Genomic DNA, 26,506 nt, shown 5'->3' with positions numbered 1-26,506 from the left:
AGCTGTTTCAGATTCCAGTGAAACTTGCCTGGAAGGCAAAAGGTATACTATTAAAGATACCCAAAGAGATCCTTTTAAATTTTGAGCTTATAACTTGCAAATTTGGGTTGACAGTGAGTTTAATACTTTTAATACTTTAAATTCATATGCTGTGGGAACGTGTTTTTAAGAATTTGCTATGGACTGTCTTATTTGAGACAAAAATGGTCTTGACCATTAACTAGCATAAATGTAGTTTAATGTTAATAAATTTTAGAAGGAAGGTGTATGTTTACCAGATTAGGAGTGGGGAGGAAACTAACTTGAAATTAACAGTGGGTAATTCTGTTTAGATGCACATAACAATGGAATTAATGAGGCATCTGGGGTGGGTTATACGTTTATTTAAGGCCACATGGCCAAGAATATGCATTTGTTTTGCTTCCTTATTAGGTGGATTTCAGTCAAGCCTAATTGAAGAAATGCCTTGTCTAGCAGAGGGAACTTCGTTTTCTTGGTGAAAAAGGATTGGAGAGAAGAGAGTTTTAAACAAATGACTTAGAATTCCTAGAGCCTGTAAGGAAAATTGGGGTCAGAAATGTTGACACCAAACAATGCTTCTTTCTCCTGTGCATCTTTGAAACAAATGTTCTGCATGCCTATGATTGTTGGTTATTTCATCTGCATTTGTTAGACGTCAGAGGTGGTTGGCATTAATATTCCTGGCAGAAGCAGAGGCAGCTCTAGGATGTGTGAACTGCTGATCACTCACGGGGATGCGCTGCCTCTTTAATATCTTGCTTGCAGATGCATTTTCTAGCTGACCACGCTATTAAGAGCTGCCATCCATCACGCAGCCTCCCAGTTCCGGCTGTCGGGAGGGGCGGGGGACGAGCGGAGAAGGGAGGCTGGCCAAGCTAGGAAGGAGAGAAAATTGCAGTCGGTGGCGTGCGTGCGTGCGTGTGTGTGTGTGTGTGTGTGTGTGTGTGTGTGTGCGCGCGCGCGCGCGTGCGCGCGCCCGCGACGGCAGCAGCAGGCAAGGGTGCGCGCGGAGCAGTCCGGGATCCAGCTCGGGTTTTTCCTGCCGCCGCCGCTGCCTCCGCGGGGTGGCTGCTCTTTCTCTCCCGGTGTCTGGGTCACTGGCATGTGGCAGTGTTGGCCCAGCCGCCAGGGCTGAAGGATCGCGAGCCGGAGCAGCGGCCGCATCCCCCCAGCCGCGGGCGGGGCCCCGTGCGGCCACCTCCCGGAGCCACCAAGCTGGGGGGAAATGAGCCCGTGCCGCGCTGTCCTGAGACCGCCTGGGCCTCCTTTTGTTTAGCAAGTGCATTTCACGCCCCGAGTCCCTGCCCGCCCCGCCCCTGCCCGCGGGCCTGAGTTTGCGGGGCCCTGCGCCGGAGGAGGACGAGGCCTGCGGGCTCAGCTCCTGCCGAGACCGGCCGCAGGCAAGTGGCCAGCTCCTCGTGCTGCAAGGGGGACGCGGGTCGCGGGCGAGGAAGTTGGACAAGTGTGGGCACAGGGGCTCTCGGAGGTGGGTGTACCGAGAGTGTTGTAGCTAACCCTGCAAAGATGAACCACTCCGGTGTTAAGAATGATGATGGCTTTCCAGGAATCAGGAATCGGTATTTGCTGTGTCCCATGGCATTTTTGTTGGGCTTACTGGTTTTTTTAATCGCCGAAACTCTAGAGATCCCAATTAAATAAACCAATTGAGAAACACCATTTAGGGCAGAGAAAACACTATTTTAAAAAGACGTGTCTGTGTGTGTATGTTTTTGTCTTTTCTGTGAGGAAAGTGTTACTGAAGATGAGCAAAGTGTTACCCAGTAGTCACTGATGAGAAACTTGTGGAGTAATTTTCAGTGTAAAAATATAATGAATTTGATGGACCTGATTATAAATAATTTTGGGCTACATAAGTGACATACAATTTGTTTCTGGGACCAGAACACTAAAGTTTTGCCAGACTAGCTAAAATGCAGAGATAGTTTTGAAAAAGATGGCTTTAAATTTAAATTGTTAAAATTGTTTCGGTTTGAGGAGCTGGCTTCCCGCTCCTTCCCCTTGTTTACTTGGCTCTCCTGGAAGCTCTGGGGAGACCTGCTTGACCACTTTCTGTTTGCTGAGACTTGTGTTACTTTGTCTAACTCTCAGTTTTTAGGCTTTCCTGGGGCACGTGTGCCTGCTCTCCTTGGGGCATTGTTTGGCCAGAGGCCTCCTCTCAGCCATACGGAAATTAAAAAAAAAAAATGGTATGTGAATTAACGTGGGGGGTCAACAGAAATTAATTTTTCCCTTTGAAATTGTGTTTGTGTGCTTTAAGATTGAGACCCTGAATTAACGTTTCAGGACAAAGTCCATAAAATTCTGTGCCAAAATTACTATATTGAGGTTTTCTTCCTTCCTTCCTTCCTTCCTTCCTTCCTTCCTTCCTTCCTTCCTTCCTTCCTTCCTTCCTTCTTTCCTTCCTTCCTTCCTTCCTTCCTTCCTTCCTTCCTTCCTTCCTTCCTCCCTTCCTCCCTCCCTTCCTTCCCTCCCTTCCTCCCTCCCTTCCTTCCCTCCCTCCCTTCCTTCCCTCCCTTCCTTCCCTCCCTTCTCCCCCTTCTCCCCCTTCTCCTCCTTCCCCTCCTCTGAATTTCTGGCTAGGAACTCCACATTTAAAGTAGACATGATTTGAAACCTTACAGATGGGAACAATATCCCATGTAAGCCTGTTGATCTGTGGGCAATTATTTCCAGATGCACAACCAAGTCCACATTTTTATGCATGTGTTAGATTTGAGCTCTAAGAGGCACTTGCCTTTCTGAATATTTACATTGCCTAATAAAATAACACAAGGCAGACATTTTAGAGACTTAACAGAAACTTCACAATGGTGTGGGAGCAGCAGTTAGAAGCTTGTATTTGTTTTTTTTCAACTCTGTAATTTAGTAGTGTTTAAAGTATTTTATAAAGATCTCTGGGACCAGTGAAAGGTGGTTTTCAGGCCAGAGCACTTGAGTGCTCACTGTACTCTGGCAGGCCCTGGCGCTTGGCAGGCGGCGCTTGAAATGTTATTTGATCTGGTTGCGTGATAGAATTGACTAAGGTTACACTTTTCCTTCCCCTGGCTGTTGAAGGCGATGCATCAATGCAGTGTTCAGTGACTTATTTAAAGACTTAACCTACATTCATTCACTGTAGGAAGGGTTCCAGAAAGAGGCTGTTTAAATTTTTGTCTTGTTTTTTTGTGGTTTTGTATTTATGAATTGAGGCGAGAGCTGACGTAATGTACGTACCACTTCCTTTGTGTGTGTATTTTTTTTTTTTTTTATAGCCAGTGTTCCTATAGGATACGTTCCAGTCCGCGTGGTTGTGATTATTTCTGAAATGCTTGAATGTATACATATTCCAGATTCAGGTAACTTCAGCTGTGTGCCAGTTCATTGTTTACATTGTGTATGGGGGAGGTGAAGAGTGTCACCCTGTCAGTAAGGGTCAGGGAATTGCCTGTGTATTATGCAGACTAGCTTTTCGTTTCAATTACTGCAACTGTGTACAGCTGTTAGGTCAGAAATCATTGGCCGCCCCTTCAGGGTGGTTTTATCTTACACTGGAGGTTTTATGGACTTGTCTGGCTGTGTTCCTTAATCCCTCTCCCATTGCCACTATGCTTGCTTTTAAGCAAATGATAGAACAAGACAGGCTTTTGTTTACTCATGAAATAGTTTACTTGTTGGAGATCTATTTTTGGTTTTGAGGAAATTGGTAAAACATGTAATTTATTACTAGGTATGACATTTACTATTCTTTTCCAAGGTCAGAGGGTTTTGTTTGCAATTGTGTAGTCTGAGTAGCCAGTGGAACCATCCATTTTAAAATAACATAGGAAGCCAGTATTTGAAACTCTGTCTCTCTCTCTTTCTCCACCCCCCCTCCCCCCACACCCACCCACCCCTACCTGGTTTTTATTTGCTATTCTGGGGTTAGTTTGTAAAACAGTAATAACATGGCTAAACTGTTTCTCCCTGTCTCTTACCTCTTCTTACATTGTAACCAAAGGACTGAGAGAGCCATTGACTAACAGCAGCTTGGCCAAGGACTGGGTAATTAATAGAAGGGTTTAGAAATGTCTGTCCAGGGACACGTGTGACCACCTTTAAATTTTAAAATGAGTTTTTGGCTCCACGTTATTGGTAATTATTTTAGGTTGAGTAGCTTTGAGTGTTAGAATATAGGACTGTGACAAAGCCAGCCTTTTCTGGTCATAAAATAGATTTCGATGTGCATGACACATTTTTTTTTCTCAGTAGTCTGGTCTCCTTACTGTTTGCCTCTGTCTTGAGGAAATACTCACCATCACAGGCTTCTAAGACTGTTCCCTGTGTTTCTTAAAAAGGAGCAAAAGCCACAAACAAAATGGACTGAAGTCTGTTTATACATAGAGCCTTTTCCAGAGCCCCAGTTACTGATAGTGGAACAAGGAGATGTGTTGTTGGGAGGACTGCTGGAGCTGGGGAAGGGAGGTTGGCGTAGGCGGAAGTACTTTTTAACCCTTTGGAGAAATGGGTCCTTCTCAAAATTACCTCGAATGAAGAAAGAGAGTGCAGCATTTTCTAAAAAATATGCTAATTTCAGTTAGCCTATCTAGAAAATGCTTTCTTTAGTTAAAAGAAATGAAAACATTTAGATTGACAACAGCAACTGCCGAATCCAGGGAAAAATGGAAGTGTCCTAGATCTAAACAGGTTATTTCAAAAGTTCATTCGTAAATTCATTTTTTTTAGACCACGTTTTTTGAATCCAAATTTATTAATGGTGATTAGGGTCATAGAAGTGCCCTCCAAAATCTGTTCAAAAATCCTTGATATAGTTGATATATATTTGTAATGGAAATAAAACAATAATGTTGGCATTTAATTAGCAGAAAAAGCGTAGTTGTACTCAATGTTTAATGCTATACGTGGAGCTCTGCTGGTCTGATGAATCACTTTTTTAAGTACAGCTTGGTGGTTAATAGCTGGGCTGCCTGAGTTCAGTTCCTAGCTTTACTGCTTCCTCACTGTGAGACTTATATAATATGTTACTTAGCCTCTTTGTGACCAGGAGGAAAATGATCAGTCTATTTCAGAGGGTTGTGCAAAATTCTTAGGAATATGCCTGGCACATAATAACAGCTAATAATTAATATAGTGAGCACTAATTCTGCTCTAGGCACTGTTTTAGTTGCTAAACAAAAAAGAACGAAGCCCCTTAGAGCACTTACATTCCAATGGAGGAAGACAATACAAATTAAAGGGAACATGAGGATTCCGTGCAAAGATAGAACTTTTGGTCATGGTAGTGATTTTTAGAAGCTGAATATGGGAAGTTTAACATCACCCTTTAAAGCACCAGTTTTCTTTCTTGATAAAATGTGTCTCATACAACTAGATGGTGTTATTAGCTTGCAGGTGGAATAAAGGCAGAACAGACTTTTTTTGGTAAAGAAAAAAAAATGGGACAGCAAAAACTTTAAAGATTGTGATTTGTCACTTTAAGTGTTCAACAGAAGAGGAATGTTGACTTATGCCCATTCATAAAAGGAAATATTATGCAACCATTAGTTGAGCATCCGACTCTTGATTTTGCCTCAGGTCATGACCCCAGGGTCCTGAGAGTGGAGCCTGCTTGAGATTGATCTCTCTCTCTCTCTCTCTCTCTCTCTCTCCCCCCCTCCCCCACCCTCCCCCTCTCTCCCTCTCCCTCTCCCTCCCCCTCTCCCTCTCCCTCCCCCTCTCTCCCTCTCCCTCTCCCTCCCCCTCTCCCTCTCCCTCTCCCTCTCCCTCTCCCTCTCCCTCTCCCTCTCCCTCTCCCTCTCCCTCTCCCTCTCCCTCTCCCTCTCCCTCTCCCTCCCTCTCCCTCTCTCTCTCCCTCTCTCCCTCCCTCTCTCCCCTCCTCTCCCTCTTTCCTTCTCTCTCCCTCCCTCCTCCTTTCCCTCTTTCTCCCTCTCTCTCTCCTTCTTCTTCTCCCGCCCCCTCCCCCACTTGCTCACTCTCTCTAAAATTAAAAAAACATCATCATGATATGAAGAAGCCTTAATGTAAATCCCTGTAGAAAGCCATAGAAGCCAAACTGTTTATGCATCGTGATTCCAAACTATGTGCACAGCCAAACATATTCACAGAGGTTAAGGAAAAAGGTTAGAAACAGATAGACCAAATGATAACAGTGCTAATCTTTAGATGATGGAATTATGAATAATAACTTCATTTCCTTAGTATTGTTCTGTCTTTGCATACATTATTTAATCTTCGCAGGTTTAAATTCCTCTTAGGTGTATACTAGGTAGCTGAAGTTGAGAGATTAAGCAGTTTGACCAAGGCCTCTCAGCTAGTGTGTGGGGAGACCAGGATTCCAAGCCAAACCCTGACTCTATTCTTAATTTGACCAACTCTCATCCTATGAGAGGTGACCTTTGTAAAAGGGCCTCCCTGGCCCTCTCCCCCACAGATGTGGCTCACATGGCTTTGAGATGTATTTATGCAAACCAGAGAGCACTCACTGAATCTCACGTAGGAGCTAGTGCTGAGGTCATGCGTGTACGTATAGTTACTAGAAAAGAAAAGCCAACATGCTGGCAAGAGGAAGAAATGGAAGAACAATTTGAGAGAAGGAGGTCTGAAAGGTACAGACGAAAAGTGCTTCTAAGTGGGTGGTGACAGGACACGTGTGTGTTCTAGGTCCTGGACTAGAGAATGAGAACCAAGAAAACTATGCAGGAGTCAGTGGAACCTGTGACAGTTTGGTGACAGCAGAACGCCCAGGAGGTAGAGAGGATGGCCAGTGTTGAAGTGAAACTAGTTTGCCTTTGCTCAGAAAATTTGGAGGCGTTTGGCAGTGAGAGAAGGAAGTGCCAGAAGGTGGCTGGAAGAGGCCGCAGGTTAATCACAGTCATTGGTTGATGTTTTAAAGAGGTTAATGGCAATGGCTTTCTGTAGGTAGGATTTTATGATGATTAATATGACAGTTGTATTCAGGTTTGGGGATAAAATGAGGTGATGGATGTGAATCACTTTAGAAAGTAGAAATCATCTTAATTTCAGAGGATTAGTTAGAAGTACCTAGGAAGAGTTAAAAACTCTTTAAAGTATGGGAAATTCTTTACAAAATTTAAAGTATTTATGCCAGCAAAGATTTGAAATAATCACTTGGTTCCAAAATTGAACAATTAGATCTGTTTCTCTTGTCTTGTTTTCCGTAAACTGAATGAGCTTTTGTAGTTGTGGTTTTAAAAAAAGGGTCAGTTTATATATGACTGAGCTTCAAAGGAACAAAATAGCGTGAATATACTGTGCATCTGAAAGATTGTTTAAGTCAAAAGCCTCCAGATGGTGTGTGCTGCTGTGTTCACAGCTGTATTTACTGCAAGCTCACCAGATTATCTACTAATAATTTAAAAATAGCTGGTTGGAAACAGTGGTATATTCAAGTCTCTGATGGTTTGGAACCTCAGCAGCAGGAGTGACTTCACTTGTATGCCTTTCATAAATGCCAGTTGAAATTACTTACTTCCTTTTGCTTTGCCTTCAGGATTTCTTATTTGGGGCAGCTTGTGTGTTGCATAAACAACCAGAGTGCTCATATACGGAGGCAGATAACCAGAATTAAAAAAGAATTTTTTTTAGTGTTTATTTAGTGTTTGAGAGAGAGAGAGAGCGTGAGTGGGGAAGGGCACAGAATCCGAAGCAGGATCCAGGCTCCGAGCTGTCGGCACAGAGCCCGACACCGGGCTTGAATGCAGGAACCTCGAAATCATGACCTGAGCCACGGTCGGACGCTTAATCTACCGAGCCACCCACATGCCCCAACCAGAATTTTTTAATGTGATCTCTTAGGAGCCAGATTGGAGAACGGCTCTTGATTATCTTTAAAATATGTTTTTGTTGTTTTACTATCCTTCTGTCTTTTTAAATGTTTTTAAAGTGTTAAATATATTGAGTTGATATCTTACACATATATAACGTTACATAGAGAACTTTCTGTATTTTTTGGAATTACCAACAAATACAACAACAACAAAAAAGCCCTTCAATACTCAAGTCTACTCCCCAGGATAAAGGCTTTTTTTTTTTTTTCTTCTCTTACAGAGATTTAGTAAATGTTCTTTTGGAAGGACATAAATTACTAAATCTTAAATTTTTTGACCATACATACCATTATTTATTTGCTTAGTAATGCATAAATTAAATGTAAAACAGAGGAAAATAGTTTGAATTTATCTAGGAATTTTAAATATGTGACAGGGCTGGTAAGAAAGGCATACACATTTATTTATTAATTGACTAAAACTTCATAGAAAAACATATCTAGTTTGAACCTTTTGAACAATTATTTTTCTAGTTTTGGTTTTAGATATTTCATTCTTTTGTCTTTTTTTGTGTGTGTGGATATTTAAAAAAATTTTTTTTAATGTTTTTTTATTTTTGAGAGAGAGAGACAGAGACAGAGAGCAAGCAGAGGAAAGGCAGAGAGAGAGGGAGACACAGAATCCAAAGCAGGCTCCAGGCTCTGAGCTATCAGCACAGAGCCTGACATGGGGCTTGAATTCGTGAACTGTGAGATTGTGACCTGAGCTGAAGTCAGACGCTTAACTGACTGAGCCACCCAAGTGCCCCTGGATATTTTAATAATTAGGAAAGTTAGGTTGAAGAGTTTTTACCTGTGTATATATTCTTTCTTTTGTTTTTTAATTCCCCCCTTATTTATCCCCTCTTCTTTGATCATCTGCCCAGGCAGTCTCTTCTTTCATAAGCTGTGCTCTTTCTGCAGAATGTAATTCGCACACTGAATAGGTAAGGGAATACTCAGTCGTGGGATGTTCACCTTTTTTGTTTTTTAAAAACATGTTAGATGTCCATGGAAAGAAGTATATAAATTAGTATTCACTCTCAAGTATGTCGGGGACAGAAGCAATTTACGTTTTGATCTTTGAATGGAAAGGAATACTAAAAAGTGCTGAACAAATGTCCAAAGCAGTTTGGCTTTTTTCGATAGTTATTTTCAGTTTTCTCAACAGGTTTGGGTTGATTGCATAAACATTTGTTACTGAATGAGTAATTTTATTGTATGTGATCCATTAAAACATTAAAAGAATTAAAGCCGCTATTTAATAAATTCAATTAATAGACTTTATTTTTTAGAATAGTTTTTAGTTTATGGGAGAATTGAGTGGAAAGTGCAGCGAGTTCTCATATGCTCCCTCCCATTCAGTTTCCCCTATTATGAACATTTTGCATTGGTGTGGTACATTATTATGGTTGGTGAACCAGTGTTGATAACTTCTTATTCAACTAAGGTCTATAGTTTATATTAGGGTTCAGTCTTTGAGTTGTACATCCTGTGGATTTTGAGAAATGTTTCATAATCTATCTACCATTACAGTATCACAGAGTAGTTTCATTGCTCTAAATACACCTTATGCTCCACCTCATTGTCCCTCCCTCTCTCTCCAAGCCCCTTGCAACCACTGATATATATTTATTGTCTCCATAATTTTGCCCCTTCCAGATGCCGTATAGTTGGAATCATAGAGTATGGAGCCTTTTAGATTGGCTTCTTTTGCTTAGCAATAAGCATTTAAGAGTCCTCAATGTTGCTTTGTGCCTTGATAGCTTCATTCTTTTTATCACTGACAATATTCCATTGTCTGAATGCACTACATTTTATCCATTCACCTGTTGAAGTACATCTTTGTTCCAGGTGTTGTCAATTGTGAATAAAGGTGTTATAAACATTTTTGTGCAGGTTTTGTGTGGAGATAAGTTTCCAGTGCATTGGGTAAATACCAAGGAATGTGATTTCTGATCGTATGGGTAACAGTATGTGTAGGTGTGTAAGAAATTGCCATACTGTCTTCCAAAGGTTCTGTACTGTTTTGCTTCCCAGCAGCAGTGAAGGAGAGTTCCTGTTGCTCCGCATCCTTGCTAGCATTTGGTGTTGTCATTATTTTGGATTTTAGCCCTTTCTGTTTATTAAAACATTTTTAAATAACTACTCATTTCTCGTGTAAGCTGTATTGCAGTCTTGATTTTCTCTCCCACTTGCCTTGGAGAGGGAGAAATGAGAACCATAAATATTATATGTTACATGGGCCCATTTTCCATCCTGTAGGGGAAAGGCAAAACGGTATAAATTTAAGGAACAGTATAACCTGATTACGCTTTTTAAAAAATGGGCATAATTCTTGTATAATGATGTTATTAGTCTATTGTTCATGTAAAATGTAGTATTAATTTTTCACTGATTCTATGCAAGTGTTATTTCCCCTTAGTTACCCTGTGTTCTTTATTTTGCAAAAGATTCCATTTTATTTTTTCATTAAAAAATTTTTTTAAATGTTTATTTTAGAGAGAGGGAGGGAAAGAATGAGCAGGGAGGGGCAGAGAGAGAGCGAGACACAGAATTCTGAAGCAGGCTCCAGGCTCTGAGCTGTCAACACAGAGTCCGACGTGGGGCTTGAACCCAAGGACTATGAGATCACAACCTGAGCTAAAGTCAGATGATTAACCTATTGAGCCACCCAGGAGCCCCTAAAACATTTCATTTTTTTTTTTTAATTTTTTTTTTTTTTTTGAACGTTTATTTATTTTTGGGACAGAGAGAGACAGAGCAGGAACGGGGGAGGGGCAGAGAGAGAGGGAGACACAGAATCGGAAACAGGCTCCAGGCTCTGAGCCATCAGCCCAGAGCCTGACGCGGGGCTCGAACTCACAGACCGCGAGATCGTGACCTCGCTGAAGTCGGACGCTTAACCGACTGCGCCACCCAGGCGCCCCAAAATATTTCATTTTAAAGGGAAAGGGATGCTTTGATTTTTTTGAAATCCATTAATTCTGCCAGAGATCCCTTTTTGCTAATTATGTATAGATCTGAAGATTTATATTGATTTCTTTACTGTAAAACCGTTTATGGAATGGGCAAGGCACTCAGAAATAGGGAAGATTGGAGGGGCACCTGGGTGGCTCAGTCAGTTGGATGTCTGACTTCGGCTCAGGCTGTGATCTCACAGTTCATAAGTTCAAGCCCCGCGTCGGGCTCTGTGTTGACAGCTCAGAGCCTGGAGCCTGCTTCAGAATTCTGTGTCTCCCTCTCTCTCTGCCCCTCCGCCTCTCATGGTCTTTCTCTCTGTCTCAAAAATGGGTAAACATTAAAAAAAAAAAAAAAAAAAAGAAATGGGGAAGATTGGATTCTGCCCTTGGAGTTTATATTTAATAATTATTGGAGCAGTGACTATTTGAGGGCGTTATTATGGGGCAGATGTTGTGCCCTTCCGAGACGAAGCTGCAATTACTTCCCAGCTACACTTATTTAGAGCAGTTTTGACTTTGCATGTATCCAGTTACTTATTAGAATTTAACATCAAATTAACTCTGCTCTATATCTACTCAAAGTTTTGGTTGTGAAGATGATTTGGATAGGCTCTCCTGGGGTTGTGCAGTTGATTAATTCCTGTCAGGAGTTCTTAACTCTGTGTTTATCAGCGTCTGGATTGAGTATCAGTACAAGCCATGATTTTTCCCTCAGAGCAGAGTTAGTGAATGTTTGGCTACTTATCCACAATACCCAGTCACGGTAGTTTATGGAACTCCTGAATCCCATCCCTGGACCTCTCCATCAAGAACTGTTCTGGTGAGCCCTAAACCTCTGTTTGAGTTACCTTTGCATTTCTTCTTTTTGGCAGATTTCCTTCACTTGAATAGTGGGGTGTGAGGCCATTGACATATATGGAGCCCTGTGAACTTGCTGTTTGGGTGCCCTGAATAGTTCATCCAGGAGTTTGCGGGCTCTTGTTCACCATGGCACGCTGTCCTTATGAGGACCAAGAGGAGAAACTTTTCTCAGCTCTTGGTACCAGAAAGAACGACCCCCCTGAGCAGTGTGGTTTGCTTTTAACTTACGGATTTAGAATCCTGTGACTGATCAAATTTCCTCTAAGCTATTTGCTTATAAAATTTTGGCCACACGTAAGGGAGGTATAAAGTGAACCTGAACACCTCATTCGTGGTTTCAGTTTTTTTCCTTCTTTTTTTTTTTAAGTTTATTTATTTTGAGGGGGGAGGGACAGAGAAGGAAGGGATGAGGGGTGGGGGGAGAGAGAGAGAGAGAGAGAATCCCAAGCTCCAGACTTGATCTCATGAACTGCTAGATCATGACCTGACTGAGCCACCCAAGCACCCCGGTTTCATCTTTTTCATCTCTTCGCTACAACCCCCTGCAATTTTCCTTTGTCCCGAGGAAAAGGGAAGCAGTGTAGGAGGTGTAGTTACAGTTCGAGCTCTGTAGCCTGCATCACCTGTGAGACTTGCCGTGTGACCTGAGGACACACACCTCTTTCACTGCTGTGTCCTCAGAGTCCTTTTCTATAGATCATGCCTACTTTGTGTGGCTACTGTCAGGGAAAGGGGAAAGCTCTTAGAGCAGTATTTTGTACAGGTGGATGCTGAATAAATCTTAGCCTTGTTATCATCTCACTTCCCTCATCTATTTTAAGTTTCTATTGTATAAATCTCAGTAAGCTGCATTAAGTAAGACCCTTTTTTTTTTTTTTAATTTTTTTTTTCAACGTTTTTATTTATTTTTGGGACAGAGAGAGACAGAGCATGAACGGGGGAGGGGCAGAGAGAGAGGGAGACACAGAATCGGAAACAGGCTCCAGGCTCCGAGCCATCAGCCCAGAGCCTGACGCGGGGCTCGAACTCACAGACCGCGAGATCGTGACCTGGCTGAAGCCGGACGCTTAACCGACTGCGCCACCCAGGCGCCCCAGTAAGACCCTTTTAAAAGTAAGATAGCCTTGAAATTTTCCCTGCCTCCTGATTGTTTTTTATACAAAGGTTTAATTTCTGTCTAAAGACAGTCATTAAAGAAATTATATAGAGTGCTGTGGACTAAATTGTGTTCCCCAAAGTTACACTGGGCTCTAACCCCCAGTGTTTTGGTATTTGGGGGTAAGGCCTTTGGAAGGTAATTAGGTTCAGATGAAGTCATAAGGGTGGCGCTCCGTGATGAGAGAAAGAGACCAGAGCTCTCGCTGTCCCCTTCTGTCCCCCCCCTCCCTCCAGTCCCCACACACACATTGTGAGGACACAGCGAGAAGGCAGGGAACCAAATAGGATGGAATCTTGATTTTGGATTTCCCTGCCTCCAGAACTATGAGGAATAAATTCCTGCTGTTAAAGCCACCCAATTTATGGTACTCTGTTATAGCAGCCTGAGCAGACTAATACGGAGTAAATTTCATACATACAGAGTAAAAGGTGGTCAGTAGCTTATCACAGCAACGGAGCTTTCCCAAGTGAAGTGGGGATTATGCTTCTGTTTGCAAAAGGCTTTACGCCTACAGGACGGCCTTCCCCAACCTCTGGTTTGGTCCTCATAGCTACCTTATGAAGGAAACAGCAGATGCTGGCTTCTCAGGTTACAAAATGAGAGAGCCAAGCCTAGAGAAGTCAATTGAGTTCCCTACATTCACAGTATCCATTTTGGAAGTGCCTTAGCCTCTTACTAGCTATTTTTTCTTGCGTCTCTATCCCTTGTTCCTTCCGTGACCATTCTAATATTGGCAGTTCAGTCTTCTAATCTTTTGCTTTAGAAAGAACATAACCTTTATTTTTAGTCTTTGTTAGGAACATTATTTTCAAAGTGAAAAGAGATACCTCCCACTTTTTACATTTTAACATGGGAATCGAAACATCTATGGTGAAATTGTTGAATTTATCTTTCTTGTCTCCGGGAGAGTTTTTGCATTCTTTGGCCTGCTGGTTAGATTTGAAGTATAAAATTTCTGTGAAGTATCATAAAGCTAAAAAATGTGATGGTACTTGAAATAGTACTTGTGACATTTTATCCTTTTATTTCGGTCGAGGAATTGATTTGCATTCGGTCTTGCTGATGAATGTCTAGAATGTAGGTGTTCTTTGGAGTTATCCAGTCAGAAGACTGCTTGTGTTCATTTTAGGTAAGGTGATTTAAGTATGTCTTGAACAAAGGAATAAAACAGGAATGTTAGAAGCTATAAACTCTCAGTAGTTAAAAAGGAAAAAAAAAATCCAACTCACAACCCCAACCCAAACTCCACCTTTCATTCTAAAAGAATTCTGGATCCCTGCAAAGTTTAATATTTATGAGCTGTCAGGACATACTGTATTTGCTCCATTTCACATTAAATTTTAACAGAGAAACTAAAAAAGAAAATCAATTTTTCATATCCTGATGATAAAAATGATTCATTTGAGATTAAAACCCTAGAGTACATTTAAAAAACTTTATTGAGATAAAAATTCCATAACAGGCAATTCACCCTTTGAAAAAGTGTACAAATCACTGGTTTTTAGTATATTCAGAGTTGTACAACCATCATCACAGTATAATTAGGAATAGATTTTTATTTAGAAGTTTCTGGTGATTAATTGAATACTCCTAGATAATGTTTTATGTGTAAATTTGTACTTGTGTGAGTAAGAATATCACTTCACTATATATAGCTTTACTATTACAATATATAACTGACTGAAGGCATTCAAAGCCAGCTTTTGTTCACAGTGGTCTGACAGCGGAGTTAGCTCTGGCCCAAGGCTATTAAATCCTTTGCTGACTGATGACTCCTTTAAGGTAGATAAAGCAGTTATGAATATGGTGTGAAAATGGGATGTAGTCTCTTTCAGCGTATTATTTGGAGAAACTGCAACTTTTCCAGAGCATTGTTTTACATTTGGTGCACTCAAAATATGTTAGACATTTGCCATTTTCAGCAGTTTGTGTTAAAGATTTTTTCATTTGTTAATAGAAAGGCAGCCAGCCCTTCTGTCTCAGATTAGGGGAATTTCTTAGTGTTGATTCCCAGATGGTTCATAAAATTCAAGTGGGCCCTTAGGCTGCTGGGTAATCATACTTTATTTTCCCAGTCCATCCACTCACCCAGGTTCCTAGATGACTCTATAGTACTTTCTTCTTTTCTACTTCGTCCCGTCTTCATGCTGGGTTGCCCGCTTCAGTGAGAAAACCCAGTGCAGTCAGAAGGAGCTTTCGCACACACCCACCACCACATGGACTACCTTGCAGCATAGACTCCGCTTGCCTGGCTGCGTGTGGATGGAACAGCTGTTCCCAAGCCATCCCAGGGCCAGGCCAGCCCAGCCCTCTGAGATGCCACCCTCTGCCCTTTCGAATCTTTCATGTTTCAGGCTCTATTGGATCAGTCCCAACAACATGCACATGTACTGCTTTTCTCCTAGCTGAAAACAGAAAAACCCAATCCTTTTTTGGCCCCACTTCCCCTAATGGCTTTTGCTGGTTTCTCTGCTCCTCTTTGCAGCAGAAAACCCAACAAGAATTGTCTGTACTTAATTTCTCCGGTTCTCTCCTCTCTCAGATCAATCCATCACCCATCATGCCAGGAAGACTGCTCTGGTGAAGATAACTGCCGGTTTTTCTCTGCCTGGAATATATTTTCCCAGATTTCTGTGTGGCCTCGCGCTGAAGTCTCGGGGTGCGGGTGGGGGGGCTATATTGACCCCTGGTCTCTGCTCACGGTTCCCCTCACCCTGCTCTGTTTTTTCCCTGGAGTGTTGTCCTGTCACATGATACTAATGTATTTGTTTCCATTGCTTATTGTTCCTCCCACTAGAAAATAAAGCCCTGAAGGGCAGGGATTTTCATCTGTGTGGTTCACTGATGTATCTCCAGCATGTATAACAGTAACTGGCACTGTTATAATAGGTGTCTGATAAATAATTTGTTGAATCTGTGCACTGTGCTCTAGGACTCAGGGCTTTAAAACCGATTTAAATGAATGTAACCAAAACTTTTATCTCTAGTGCAGACCTACTCAGCTGCCTACTTCACATCTCCACTAGAGGTAGGCTGGGGCAACCTTAGATCATTTAGTTTCACCTGGCACCTTGAAAGCAGACTTCAGAAGAGTGAACAGGAAACAGTGGGTGCTTTTGGTGGGGTATCCTGCGGGGGAAACAAGGCTTTGGGGAGCCGTGAGACGTTAGGCACAGGAAAGCTCGTAGGAGAGGAAGTGTGTGTAACTACCTTTTTGAACGTTGAAAACAGTTCTGAACAGGACTCTACCAGTTAAAAGACAGTGTCCATTATTTAGTTGACTTTAATAACTTTCTAATTGTGGATTCCCTACAACCATTAGTTAGTAGTTTACTGTTTGATACTTGGAAATATGATTTTTAGCTTTCAAAGTAAGGAAGTACGAATATTTGCTATGGAAACTTTGATCTAAAAATATTTTAATTGCTATGTGTACTTAGCAAATATAAAATATTTTTTAGAAAGCCTTTCCATGTGTAATGGGTAAAATATTGGATTAGGGAATGTGTACTGAAAAGTTCTTCTCAGGATCGATCAAATCAGCCCTCTTAAAATCCTGACTTAAAATGTAGGGTTTTAGTGACCCATGGAGTTAGTGGAATCTCCTCCATAAAGGCCGATCAGGTCACATGGCATCATAATACTGAGGTGGCTTTCTTCCAATTGGGTTTAAGTTGGCAGTTACGTTTACTAGCTCCCAGTAAGTTATTAGATTTCTTGCTCATGAAACTCTTTGAAAGACTCTTACCCTTATAGATTAATGTATGTTAGTAGTTTACAGGACAATGCCGGGACACTGTAGGCAGACTTGTGAGGTAGAAAAATTACTAGTGATTTATTTTATTTATTTTTTTTTTTTTTAAATTTTTTTTTTTCAACGTTTATTTATTTTTGGGACAGAGAGAGACAGAGCATGAACGGGGGAGGGGCAGAGAGAGAGGGAGACACAGAATCGGAAACAGGCTCCAGGCTCTGAGCCATCAGCCCAGAGCCTGACGCGGGGCTCGAACTCACGGACCGCGAGATCGTGACCTGGTTGAAGTCGGACGCTTAACCGACTGCGCCACCCAGGCGCCCCTAGTGATTTATTTTATACACACTCAGTGTACACACAGTTTAGTATTATATTTCTCTAGGTGATGATAGAGATCAAAGGAACTTGCAATCATGTTTTCCCTTTTTCGGAACCAGTGAACCAGCAGAACAATCCCATTTAACTTAATTTAGTGCTAGTGGTATTATAAAGGGAATGAAACTGATCACACCGTGCGAAGACAACCCGATTGGTCAGTGAAAAAATTTGTTCGTGTTTGGTAGATGGAGCAAAGATGGAGGAATTTGCCTGAAGTGTTTACTTTTTAACTAATTGAATTTCCTTTATGCCTCCAGAACGTTACAGTGCGTTAATGTAGGTCTGTTTTTAACAGTTTAGTATGTGGTAGGTCTGTGATGAACTATAAAGAGAGAGAGCCAGTCCTTAGTTTACAAGTCTGATAATATTATCTTTCTTTTTTGGAACACTAAAATACTCCAAACTTCCTCCTCAGCGTGGTCTCTTGAGCGAGGACGGTGATTCCCACCAAACGGGTGAAAATAGCCAAGAGCTCGGGTTATTCCACTCACTGCCCCTCGATACCTAGTTTGATTTCCGTGTCTAATGCTATCTCTTCTGCATCACAGCCTCCAGACTTAGTGTAGTGGATGATAAAGAAATCAACAGTGGACCACTGGCAGAGAGATTTCTATAGACCAAATGTGATAGAACAGGTAGAGAGAGAGAGAGAGAGAGAGAGGGAGGGACCGAAAGCTTATCCTTTGAATGTGGTTGATTTCGGTAGACGCCTTTGATGAAGTTTTGGGGTTATGGGGGGTTCGTTGGATCCGGAGCTCATGGCCGAGAAAGAATTCTTGAGGACGTCTTTGGTGCAAAAAGGTGATTTTATTAAAGCATGGGGACAGGACCCGCCCGGGGGCAGGAGGAGCTGTTACTGTAAGTGTGTGTGGGGGGGGGACCATTTTGTAGGGGGGGGGGAGAGTTTCCAAAGAGACTTTCACATGCTAAAGACTTACTGGAGGCCTAGCTGTTGTCCAGCTGAGGTTGTTTTTCCCTCTAGCAAAGCATTAACATTAAGATAGTAAGGGAGTTCCTGGACTTCAGGCTATAATGGGGTCACCTTTTTCTGGTAGACTGGTGGAGACTTAGCAGTTTAACCATTTGGTGTTTTGTCCTTTCCTGTTTTGGGGTAGCCTGGAGTGTCCGAGGCATATCATAAAAGTCCCGCCTGGGGGTGTGGGGCATGGGGCATGCTGTTAGCCTGCACTTTGCCCTCAGCTTGCCCCACGCCCCCTCTTCACTTTGACCTTAGAGAAGATCCTCAGTAGGTTTATTTTGGTCATATCTAAACATATATTTTTTCTTTGTGTAAGGGGTGTATTAGAGAATTGTTTTGAGAGGTAAGATAATTTCACTGTACTTTTTCCAGTACTGTGTCTTTAAAAATGAAAACATTTAATCTCATTTCAGTTTTTCAGTTTCTCAGGAGAACCTCAGTTTGGTCTACTGGGTGTTGAGTTTTAAAATAAAGGGGCCAGGGAGAGTGTTTTGTTCAGGGTATGCTTTAAAAAAAAATCAGTTTCAGCATTTAAAACTAAAATACAAGGAAATGGGGCGCTTAGGTGGGTCAGCCGGTTAAGAGTCTGACTTTGGCTCGGATCATGATCTCCCAGTTTGTGAGTTCTAGCCCTGCATCGGGCTCTGTGCTGACAGGTGGAGCCTGGAGCCTGCTTTGGATTCTGTGTCTCCCTCTCTCTCTGCCCCTCCCTTGCTTGCACTCTGTCTCTCTGTCTCCTCAAGATAGATAAACATTAAAAAAAAAATACAAGGATGCAAAAGCTTGGTTTAGTGACAGTGCTAGGATTACTTTTACTTGTTTAAATTAATATTCCCTTGGTAAATAAATCATTTCCAGGTTCTTGATAGATGAATTTAACTGAGAACAGGTTACAGATTACTCCATTAATTTACATGAGTTGCGCCAAATAGGAGCATGCAGAAAAAGAAACTTTTTAAAATAGTGTTTATTTTTGATAGAGAAAAAGACAGAGCATGAGTGGGGAAGGGGCAGAGAGAGGGGGAGACACAGAATCTGAAGCAGGCTCCAGGCTCTGAGCTGTCAGCGCAGAGCCCGATGTAGTGTCTGAACTCACAAAATGAAAGATCAGCTGAGTTGAAATGGATGCTTAACCAACTGCACCACCCACATGCCCCCCCCATTTTTTTTTTTTTTTAACTGTTAGTAGACCTGACTTGATCATACAGATTTTACCCTTTTCCTCTTCTTATGCCTTCCCTTCTAAGATTACATTGATATCTTACATATTAGACATGGCGTGTTCAGGTTCTCTTATAATTAGCTAACTTCAGTTGATGGAAAATTTATTATGGTTTTCAGAGCAATAGAAACAATAAGTAAAATTTTACTTAGAAGATAATAAGTAAATTTACAATTCTTTAACTTACCAGTTCAAACTTGAACAGGTTTTAGTTAAAAAGACTTGACTTGAAAACTGCTTAAATTGAAGGCATCTGTAAATTATGTATCGGAACTCAGAAGGTTAGCTCTAAATATCTGGACTAGTAAAGGAGTTTCTAATCCACTTTTGGTATTTACATTCTGAAGATGACCAGCTTGTCTTCTGAGTTCATTGCTTTTGCAAGAGCCAAGATGATGGTGATCTTGTCATTATGGGGACATAGGACTGGAGGACATGAGATTGAACTTGACTTTGATTGTCTTCTGTAGGAGCCGCAATGATCATTTAGCCAAGTACTTTTGAACTTGATTATTGCTTAATTGACCATTTCTGTTTGTTTTTTAAAAGTCTAGTAGAAGTTGGTTTCTTTGTTTCATGTTCGCTGTAAGTTCAACACTCATTGCTAATATACTTGACAAATGATTTCAAAACAAGCTTGTGTGTTTTAGTATTAATTTCATTATGTGAAAGGGAGGAAGGGCTTTTTGTTTATGCCCAGGATATATTTTTAAATGAGAAATGATTCTGTATTTAATCACACTGGCTAGATGATAACTCGGTTTTCTAGCAGACTTGTTAGTACTTAAAAGAGGATGAAGTTTTAATATGCCTAATGTATTATTTGGTAAATTAATTCATTGGAAATGTATTTGGTTACTGAAGTGTGCTTTTTTTTTTTTTTTTAAATTTTTTTTTTCAACATTTATTTATTTTTGGGACAGAGAGAGACAGAGCATGAACGGGGGAGGGGCAGAGAGAGAGGGAGACACAGAATCGGAAACAGGCTCCAGGCTCCGAGCCATCAGCCCAGAGCCTGACGCGGGGCTCGAACTCAGGGACCGCGAGATCGTGACCTGGCTGAAGTTGGACGCCCAACCGACTGCGCCACCCAGGCGCCCCTGAAGTGTGCTTTAAAATGAAGGCTTTTGGCACTCTTTGAACCATGAAAAATTTAAGTCCTGTTTTAGCACCACTGACTCTAATGGAAATTTTATTTAGTATCTGTCTTTTATTACTAAGATGCTCTAAAGCCAACTGTGAAAAACTAAACACCTAGTATTTTAAACCTGTTAAATAGCTTTGAAAGAGGGCTATGGAAGAAACTCATTTAAACGAGTTTTGGTTTTTTTTTTTTTTTTTTTGAGCTTTGGTTTAATAGCCCCATGGAGCCATAGTTGTGACATTTTTTTTTAAATATTAAGTCAGAGAGGTAGATACACTTTGTTTTTTTTATTTTCTGCCATAAATGAATATTTTTTGTTTTATACATTTATTGGTTTTCTGTCCAAAGCAGCACCAGTAACTCTGGGGGATGGTTTTCCCCTAAACTACAGCAGATTGTCAAGTTATCATTGTATCATCACAGGTTTGTGGAAAGGCCCCTTCCTCTTGCTTCTCGCTGTCTCTTTTTGAAAAATGTTTATTTATTTAAGTGATCTCTACACCCAACATGGGGCTGAAACTCACGACCCCGAGATTGAGAGTTGCATGCTCTCCCGACTGAGCCAGCCATCCCCCCCCTCCTTTTCTCTTTTGGAGAGTTCAGCAATTTAATTTCTCTAGTCCTTGACTATAATCATTAGATCTAAGTAGTGCCCTTTGGTGCCACTCTTAAGCAGAGCATGATGGAAAAGTGAAGAACAAATCTGGAGGGAGAAATTGGATGAGAAGGAAAAAACAAGGGGGCAGAGAGGTACATACGTGAGGTGTTGAGTTGTGGAATGCCTGGAAAGCGGCTGCGGGGCAGTGGGGGGCAGGGTGCCACTTGGCTTCACTGGGCCCCCATCAGCTTTCTACTTGTATGTGCAAGCTTTGGTGTTCCCAGTTACGCAGGCATTTGATACCTAAAATACTGATAATTTGTAACATTTGGTACATTTGACTTATGAAGTTATTCAATTGAAGTTTGGTGAATCACTCTAATAGAGCTTTAGAGTCCTGTTCATCTTTTTTTTTTTTTTTTTTTTTTTTTTTTAAGGTGAGGAAAGCAAGGCCCAGAGTTGGTAAAATAATAAAGCCTAATTTATTTTTTCTTTTTAAAATTTTTTTAAATGTTTATTTACTTTTGAGAGAGAGAGAGACAGAGTACGAGCGGGGTGGGGGCGGGTGGGGGCGGCAGAGAGAAAGGGAGACACAGAATCCAAAGCAGGCTCCAGGCTCTGAGCTGTCAGCACAGAGCCTGATGCGGGACCCGAACTCTGGAACGGTGAGATGATGACCTGGGCTGAAGTCGGATGCTTAACCGACTGAGCCACCCAGGCGCCCCTTTTTTCATTTTTTAAATGTTTATTTTTGAGAGTGAGTGAGACAGAGTGCAGGGAGGGGAGGGGCAAAGAGAGGGGGAGACACAGAATCCAAAGCAGGCTCCAGGCTCTAAGCTGTCAGCACAGAGCCTGACGTGCGGCTTGAACCCATGAACCGTGGGATTGTGACCTGAGCCGAAGTCGGACGCTTAACCGACTGACACACCCAGGTACCCCAATAGAGGCTAATTTCTGATTGATGTCTTTGGGCTTCACTAGTGCTCATTCTGCCAAACTATATAGCATTGTGTAGTTTTATCTCCTACTTTTGAATTTGATCTGAGACTCTGGATTCTTTGGATTGAATTAAGCCCTGTGAAAGAATCCGTGTCATTTCTAATAAAGGCTTGGTTTAAAAAATCTGACTGAGGCTGGAGTACCTGTGAAAAGTACATCCTTACTTGCTTCTATAATTTTTATTTTAGCTTCTGTTACTACAGCCAGCATTTTCTTAAATAATCGTTACATGCTTTACATTCCTGGATATACAGACATTAGGAAGTCCTGTGCTGTTATCTTTGTTTTGTAGGTAATATTAATTTTTATTGTCTGCACATGGGAATGCTTATTGTCAATACATAATAAACATTTTGACCCCAAAAGAAACCAGGAAATATGCTTATAAAACAAGACATGGTCACAGTCATTTTGAGAAAGTTTATGGTGGGTCATACTTAGTAGGACAGATTCCCAAGGTCAGAACAACAACAAAAATGCAAATAGGAAAATTTGACTTGAACAACAACAAGAGACTCCCAAGAGATGACAGAATTTTCATAGTGCCTCAGAAGAAACCAGTTGTGTAGTTTAAGAAATGTGGAGAATTTATTGTATCACATTCCATAAATGTTATAAAGGAAGGGAGATGTAATTTACTTGCAATTATTAGTCATGAAGTTGTGAAGAATATAGAGCCCCACTTTGTTACAGACAGCCTGTAGTATAAGGGAAGGAACAAGTCCCCATTTCACACATGAATAAACAGACTTAATCTCATGATATGACCGAGCTACAGCACAAAGGACAGCCTGGGGGTGAGGAAGGCAGAAATCTTTGTCACTTAGCCAAAATAGGCTAGGATTCAGAGTCCATGAAACTTGTGATCAAAATAAGCCTCAAGTCTCATTTGCATGATTATGTTGAATAAGAGGAGAGTGTACAAAAATTACTTTTGGTGTGCAGCTCATTGTACTAAGGGGTCTGCTTCTCAAACCTAGAACCATGTTGAGTTACTATATTTATTCACATCTCTCAATATGAATATTAGGATACAAAATAATGCATTTCAGTTTCTCCTCCCACTTCTGACTTGATTCTTTAATGCGTCCCTTAAAATTCCAACTACTGGCTGTATTTCTTTTAAAAAAAAATTTTTTTTAACGTTTATTTTTGAGACAGAGAGAGACAGAGCATGAACGGGGGAGGGTCAGAGAGAGGGACACACAGAATCTGAAATAGGCTCCAGGCTCTGAGCAGTCAGCACAGAGCCTGACGCGGGGCTTGAACTCACTGACCGCGAGATCATGACCTGAGCCGAAGTTGGCCGCTTAACCGACTGAGCCACCCAGGCACCCCTATTTCTTTTTTTTTTTTAAAGATTTTTTTTAAGTGATCCCACAACCCCAAGATCGAGAGTTAACACGCTGTACCCACTGAGTCACCCAGGCGCCTCTGTCTTCTTGATTTAATGGAAGGCCTGTGATACAGAACTTGAAGTTATACTCACTCTCAAATTTTGTTTAATAGTACATTTTAAACTGCAGCCAAATTTAGGCATTAATGATTTTAGGTTTCCTCTTGTATTTTATATTTACGGGGGAAGTAGAATAATATATAGAGAATGATTAAGCTAAGCAAATATTTGTACTTTGCCACGGTGTTAGATGTTTTAAAGTCAAATATTTGCTATAGAAATTAAAACTGAGCTAGACTAAAGAACCAGCCATCTTACCTTTTAAGGTGGTAAGATGTGGCTTCCAAAACCTCATTTTCAAAGCACCTGACCAAAATATTTAAGAAAAAGACTCTGGTTGCTATGAAGAATTTGGTGTATGAACCGTGATCTATGAGATCCTTACAGTTTATTCCACTTATATACAGTTCATATCTGGTTTGGTTTGGAAGTTCTTGGACCATCTTAGAAGTGGCGTTTATTGTTGGTTACATGTCTCTTCTTGCGACATCTTTCCCCACCCCTCCACTTTTCTTTCGGATCGTTTCTGTTAGCTTTTTTGTAAGTAAGGAAAGACCTTTTTTTTTTTTTTTTTTTTTAAAGTAGTCTTCATGCTCAACGTAGGGCTCAAACTCAACTACCCTGAGATCAAGAGCTCCAGGCTCTGAGGCTCTACTGACCGAGCCAGCCAGGTGCCCCGAGACACATGGTCTTACAAGTCCAGGAAGTTTGTTAATAAGTACCTCTCTTCCCCATTCTTAACATTTTTTTTTTTTAATTTTTTTTTTTTTCCAACGTTTATTTATTTTTGGGACAGAGAGAGACAGAGCATGAACGGGGGAGGGGCAGAGAGAGAGGGAGACACAGAATCGGAAACAGGCTCCAGGCTCCGAGCCATCAGCCCAGAGTCCGACGCGGGGCTCGAACTCACGGACCGCGAGATCGTGACCTGGCTGAAGTCGGACACTTAACCGACTGCGCCACCCAGGCGCCCCGTCCATTCTTAACATTTTTATCTCTTGGTGCTTATGGTTATTTTATGATGAATTTTCAAATTTCCATTCTCTCTCTCTTTTTTTTTTTTTCTTTACATGCTTTCCTAGTTTCTTTTTCTTGCCCTCCACTTAGCTGGTTGAAATTTCGATGTGTACTTTGTAGAGGACATATGGTAATGCTTTCTTGACGTGTATTCCTGCAGAATTGACCCATATTCGTGGAAAGCATTTTTTTTCTTATTCTTTTATTTGCCTGTATCCTTTTTTTCTGGGTTATAGTACTTGCAGTTCCTAATCTGAGCTGGATGTGAACAATGAAATGGCATTCTCTCACATTTAAATTAGTAAAGTTTTTCACACCCCAGTGGGGAACTAAGGTGGTATAATCTTCCCCCCTCTTTTTTTAGAAAATCCTGGTTGAGTGTTTTCTTTTCTCCCAAGGACCTGTTTAAGCATAGGTGTCTTATAGGTGACACCATATTTCACAGTGTCTCTTTCCTTTTTACCTTGAGGCCTGTGATTCTGATTCTCATGCCTCAAGAGCTACGATTTTTTTTCAGACTCTTCCCTCATCTTCCTTATTTCTCCCCTTCCCACCCTCCCCCCATCCATATGACCTTATGTCCTTGTTTTTGAATTGCTCCTTCCTGTTGTCAGAGTCCTACTGGAAACATTTTCTATGGGATACAGTACTTTGTATTCAAGCTCGAATTCCCTGGGGAGAGTTTGCTCTGTAGACCACCACCCTACTTCTGCTTGCTTTCTAAAATTCAGAAGCTCTTTCAGTGGAAAGAAATAGTTGCTCACATTTTGGCCTCCTCTCAAGGCAGATGGCTGACCTTTCCCCTCAGAGGTCATTGGTACTTGGCACTTGCAGGTGAAAGAAGGTGTTCCTGAGAAATGCAACTCTTACAGATACTTAAGGTCCCCCCCCCCCCGCTTTTCCTTCTCCTTCATACTTGTAATGAAATAGAAAGCTAGAATGATTATGGACCAAGTTCATCTAGCCTTCCCCACTTCCCCCAAAGTCTCCGTGAAAAGGGTGTTGGTGACTGCCATTCATCCAAAACATTAAATCCTTTGCCACGTACCCAGGTTATAACATTCCCCTCCCCACACATCACTTCAGAAGCCCATCTCCCCTAGGTTATTGTTTTAAGGTATGTACCATTGTATTGAATTATGGAAGGATGTTAATGGTTCAAGTTTTAGGGAGGGATTTTACTAAAATATCCCTGCTCAAAGTCATGGCTTCTTCCTCTTCTTCCCCTCTTCCCCTCTTCCTGTGTATAAGCAGCCTGTGATAATCAACACAAGTGGTAGATGAAACTAGTGAAGTGCTCAGGGAATGCTTTGAGATATTTCAATCATTATTTACAAATAAGTGGTTGAAAACATATGCTCCTAAAAGCCCTAGCTTCTATGCATAGCCCTAGTGCCTATGCTCCTAGTTTTGTAGAAAAACAGAACTTTGCCTGTCATGTTTTGTCATGAATACAGAGGTAACTTACCACCTTTGCAGAAATTGGGGTTTTGTTTTTATTATGAAGAAACATGTGTAGCCTCCCACATACCCACACAGCAATTGCATAGGATTGGAAAAATCCCCCAAGAGCAGGTAGACTTATGATTTATCCAGACTGTCATTACATATAGTCTATTTGGCAGAGAGGCTCTAGGCCCTGATTGTAGAGTGGTGGTATAATATGTTGAGTGAGTCAGAGGAGATCAGTGTGGAAGGCGGAATTTACAAAGCAATGCTGACACTGTAAGATAATGGAACCTGTGATTCTAAAACTTGGCAGATGTGACTATGGTTGGATAAAAGGTATAGTGGAGAAAAATGCTTTCTTGCTCTTTTTTCCTCTGGTCAAGTTGTGTAAATTGCTGCAGGAGTAGAGGAAAGAAGCCTTAGATTGGTATGGGACTTTCGTACTCTATCTTTTCTAAGAATCTGTTGTCTTTGTGAAAGTCAAGGATAAAGCCCATGGGTTTGCGTTTATGCATATTCTTGTACTTGGAGCTAATAGAGTTGATTAAAAGGGAGTAGGTTATTGATGAAATGGGATTCTTAGTATTTTTATTTATATACACTTAATCTAATCAATGCTAATAGCACTTACTATGGTGTTGGAAATGTTCTATATCTGCTCTGTCCAATATGGTAGCTCCTAGC

The 26,506-nt window shown here is 41.3% G+C and overlaps 1 protein-coding gene across 5 annotated transcripts in view; it reads left to right on the top strand.

The window, feature by feature from the left end:
* RERE (arginine-glutamic acid dipeptide repeats) overlaps positions 1 to 26,506 on the top strand; it is a 423,431-nt gene that overhangs the window by 117,589 nt on the left and 279,336 nt on the right. Inside the window, exon 1 of one of the 5 annotated variants that reach the window (XM_086715573.1) lies at positions 1,120 to 1,421. The exons of 3 other annotated variants lie outside the window; for them this stretch is intronic. The gene's annotated coding sequence lies outside the window, so the exon portion shown is untranslated. Of the gene's footprint in view, positions 1 to 1,119; positions 1,508 to 26,506 lie in introns of those variants that run through there. One more of the 5 variants, XM_086715572.1, reaches the window with a different exon arrangement.

Source organism: Puma concolor, chromosome C1, assembly GCF_028749965.1.
Source record: "Puma concolor isolate L17-30 chromosome C1, mPumCon1.1.hap2, whole genome shotgun sequence".
Classification (NCBI taxonomy): Eukaryota; Metazoa; Chordata; class Mammalia; order Carnivora; family Felidae; genus Puma; species Puma concolor.
This window is presented reverse-complemented; position numbering and strand designations above follow the sequence as displayed.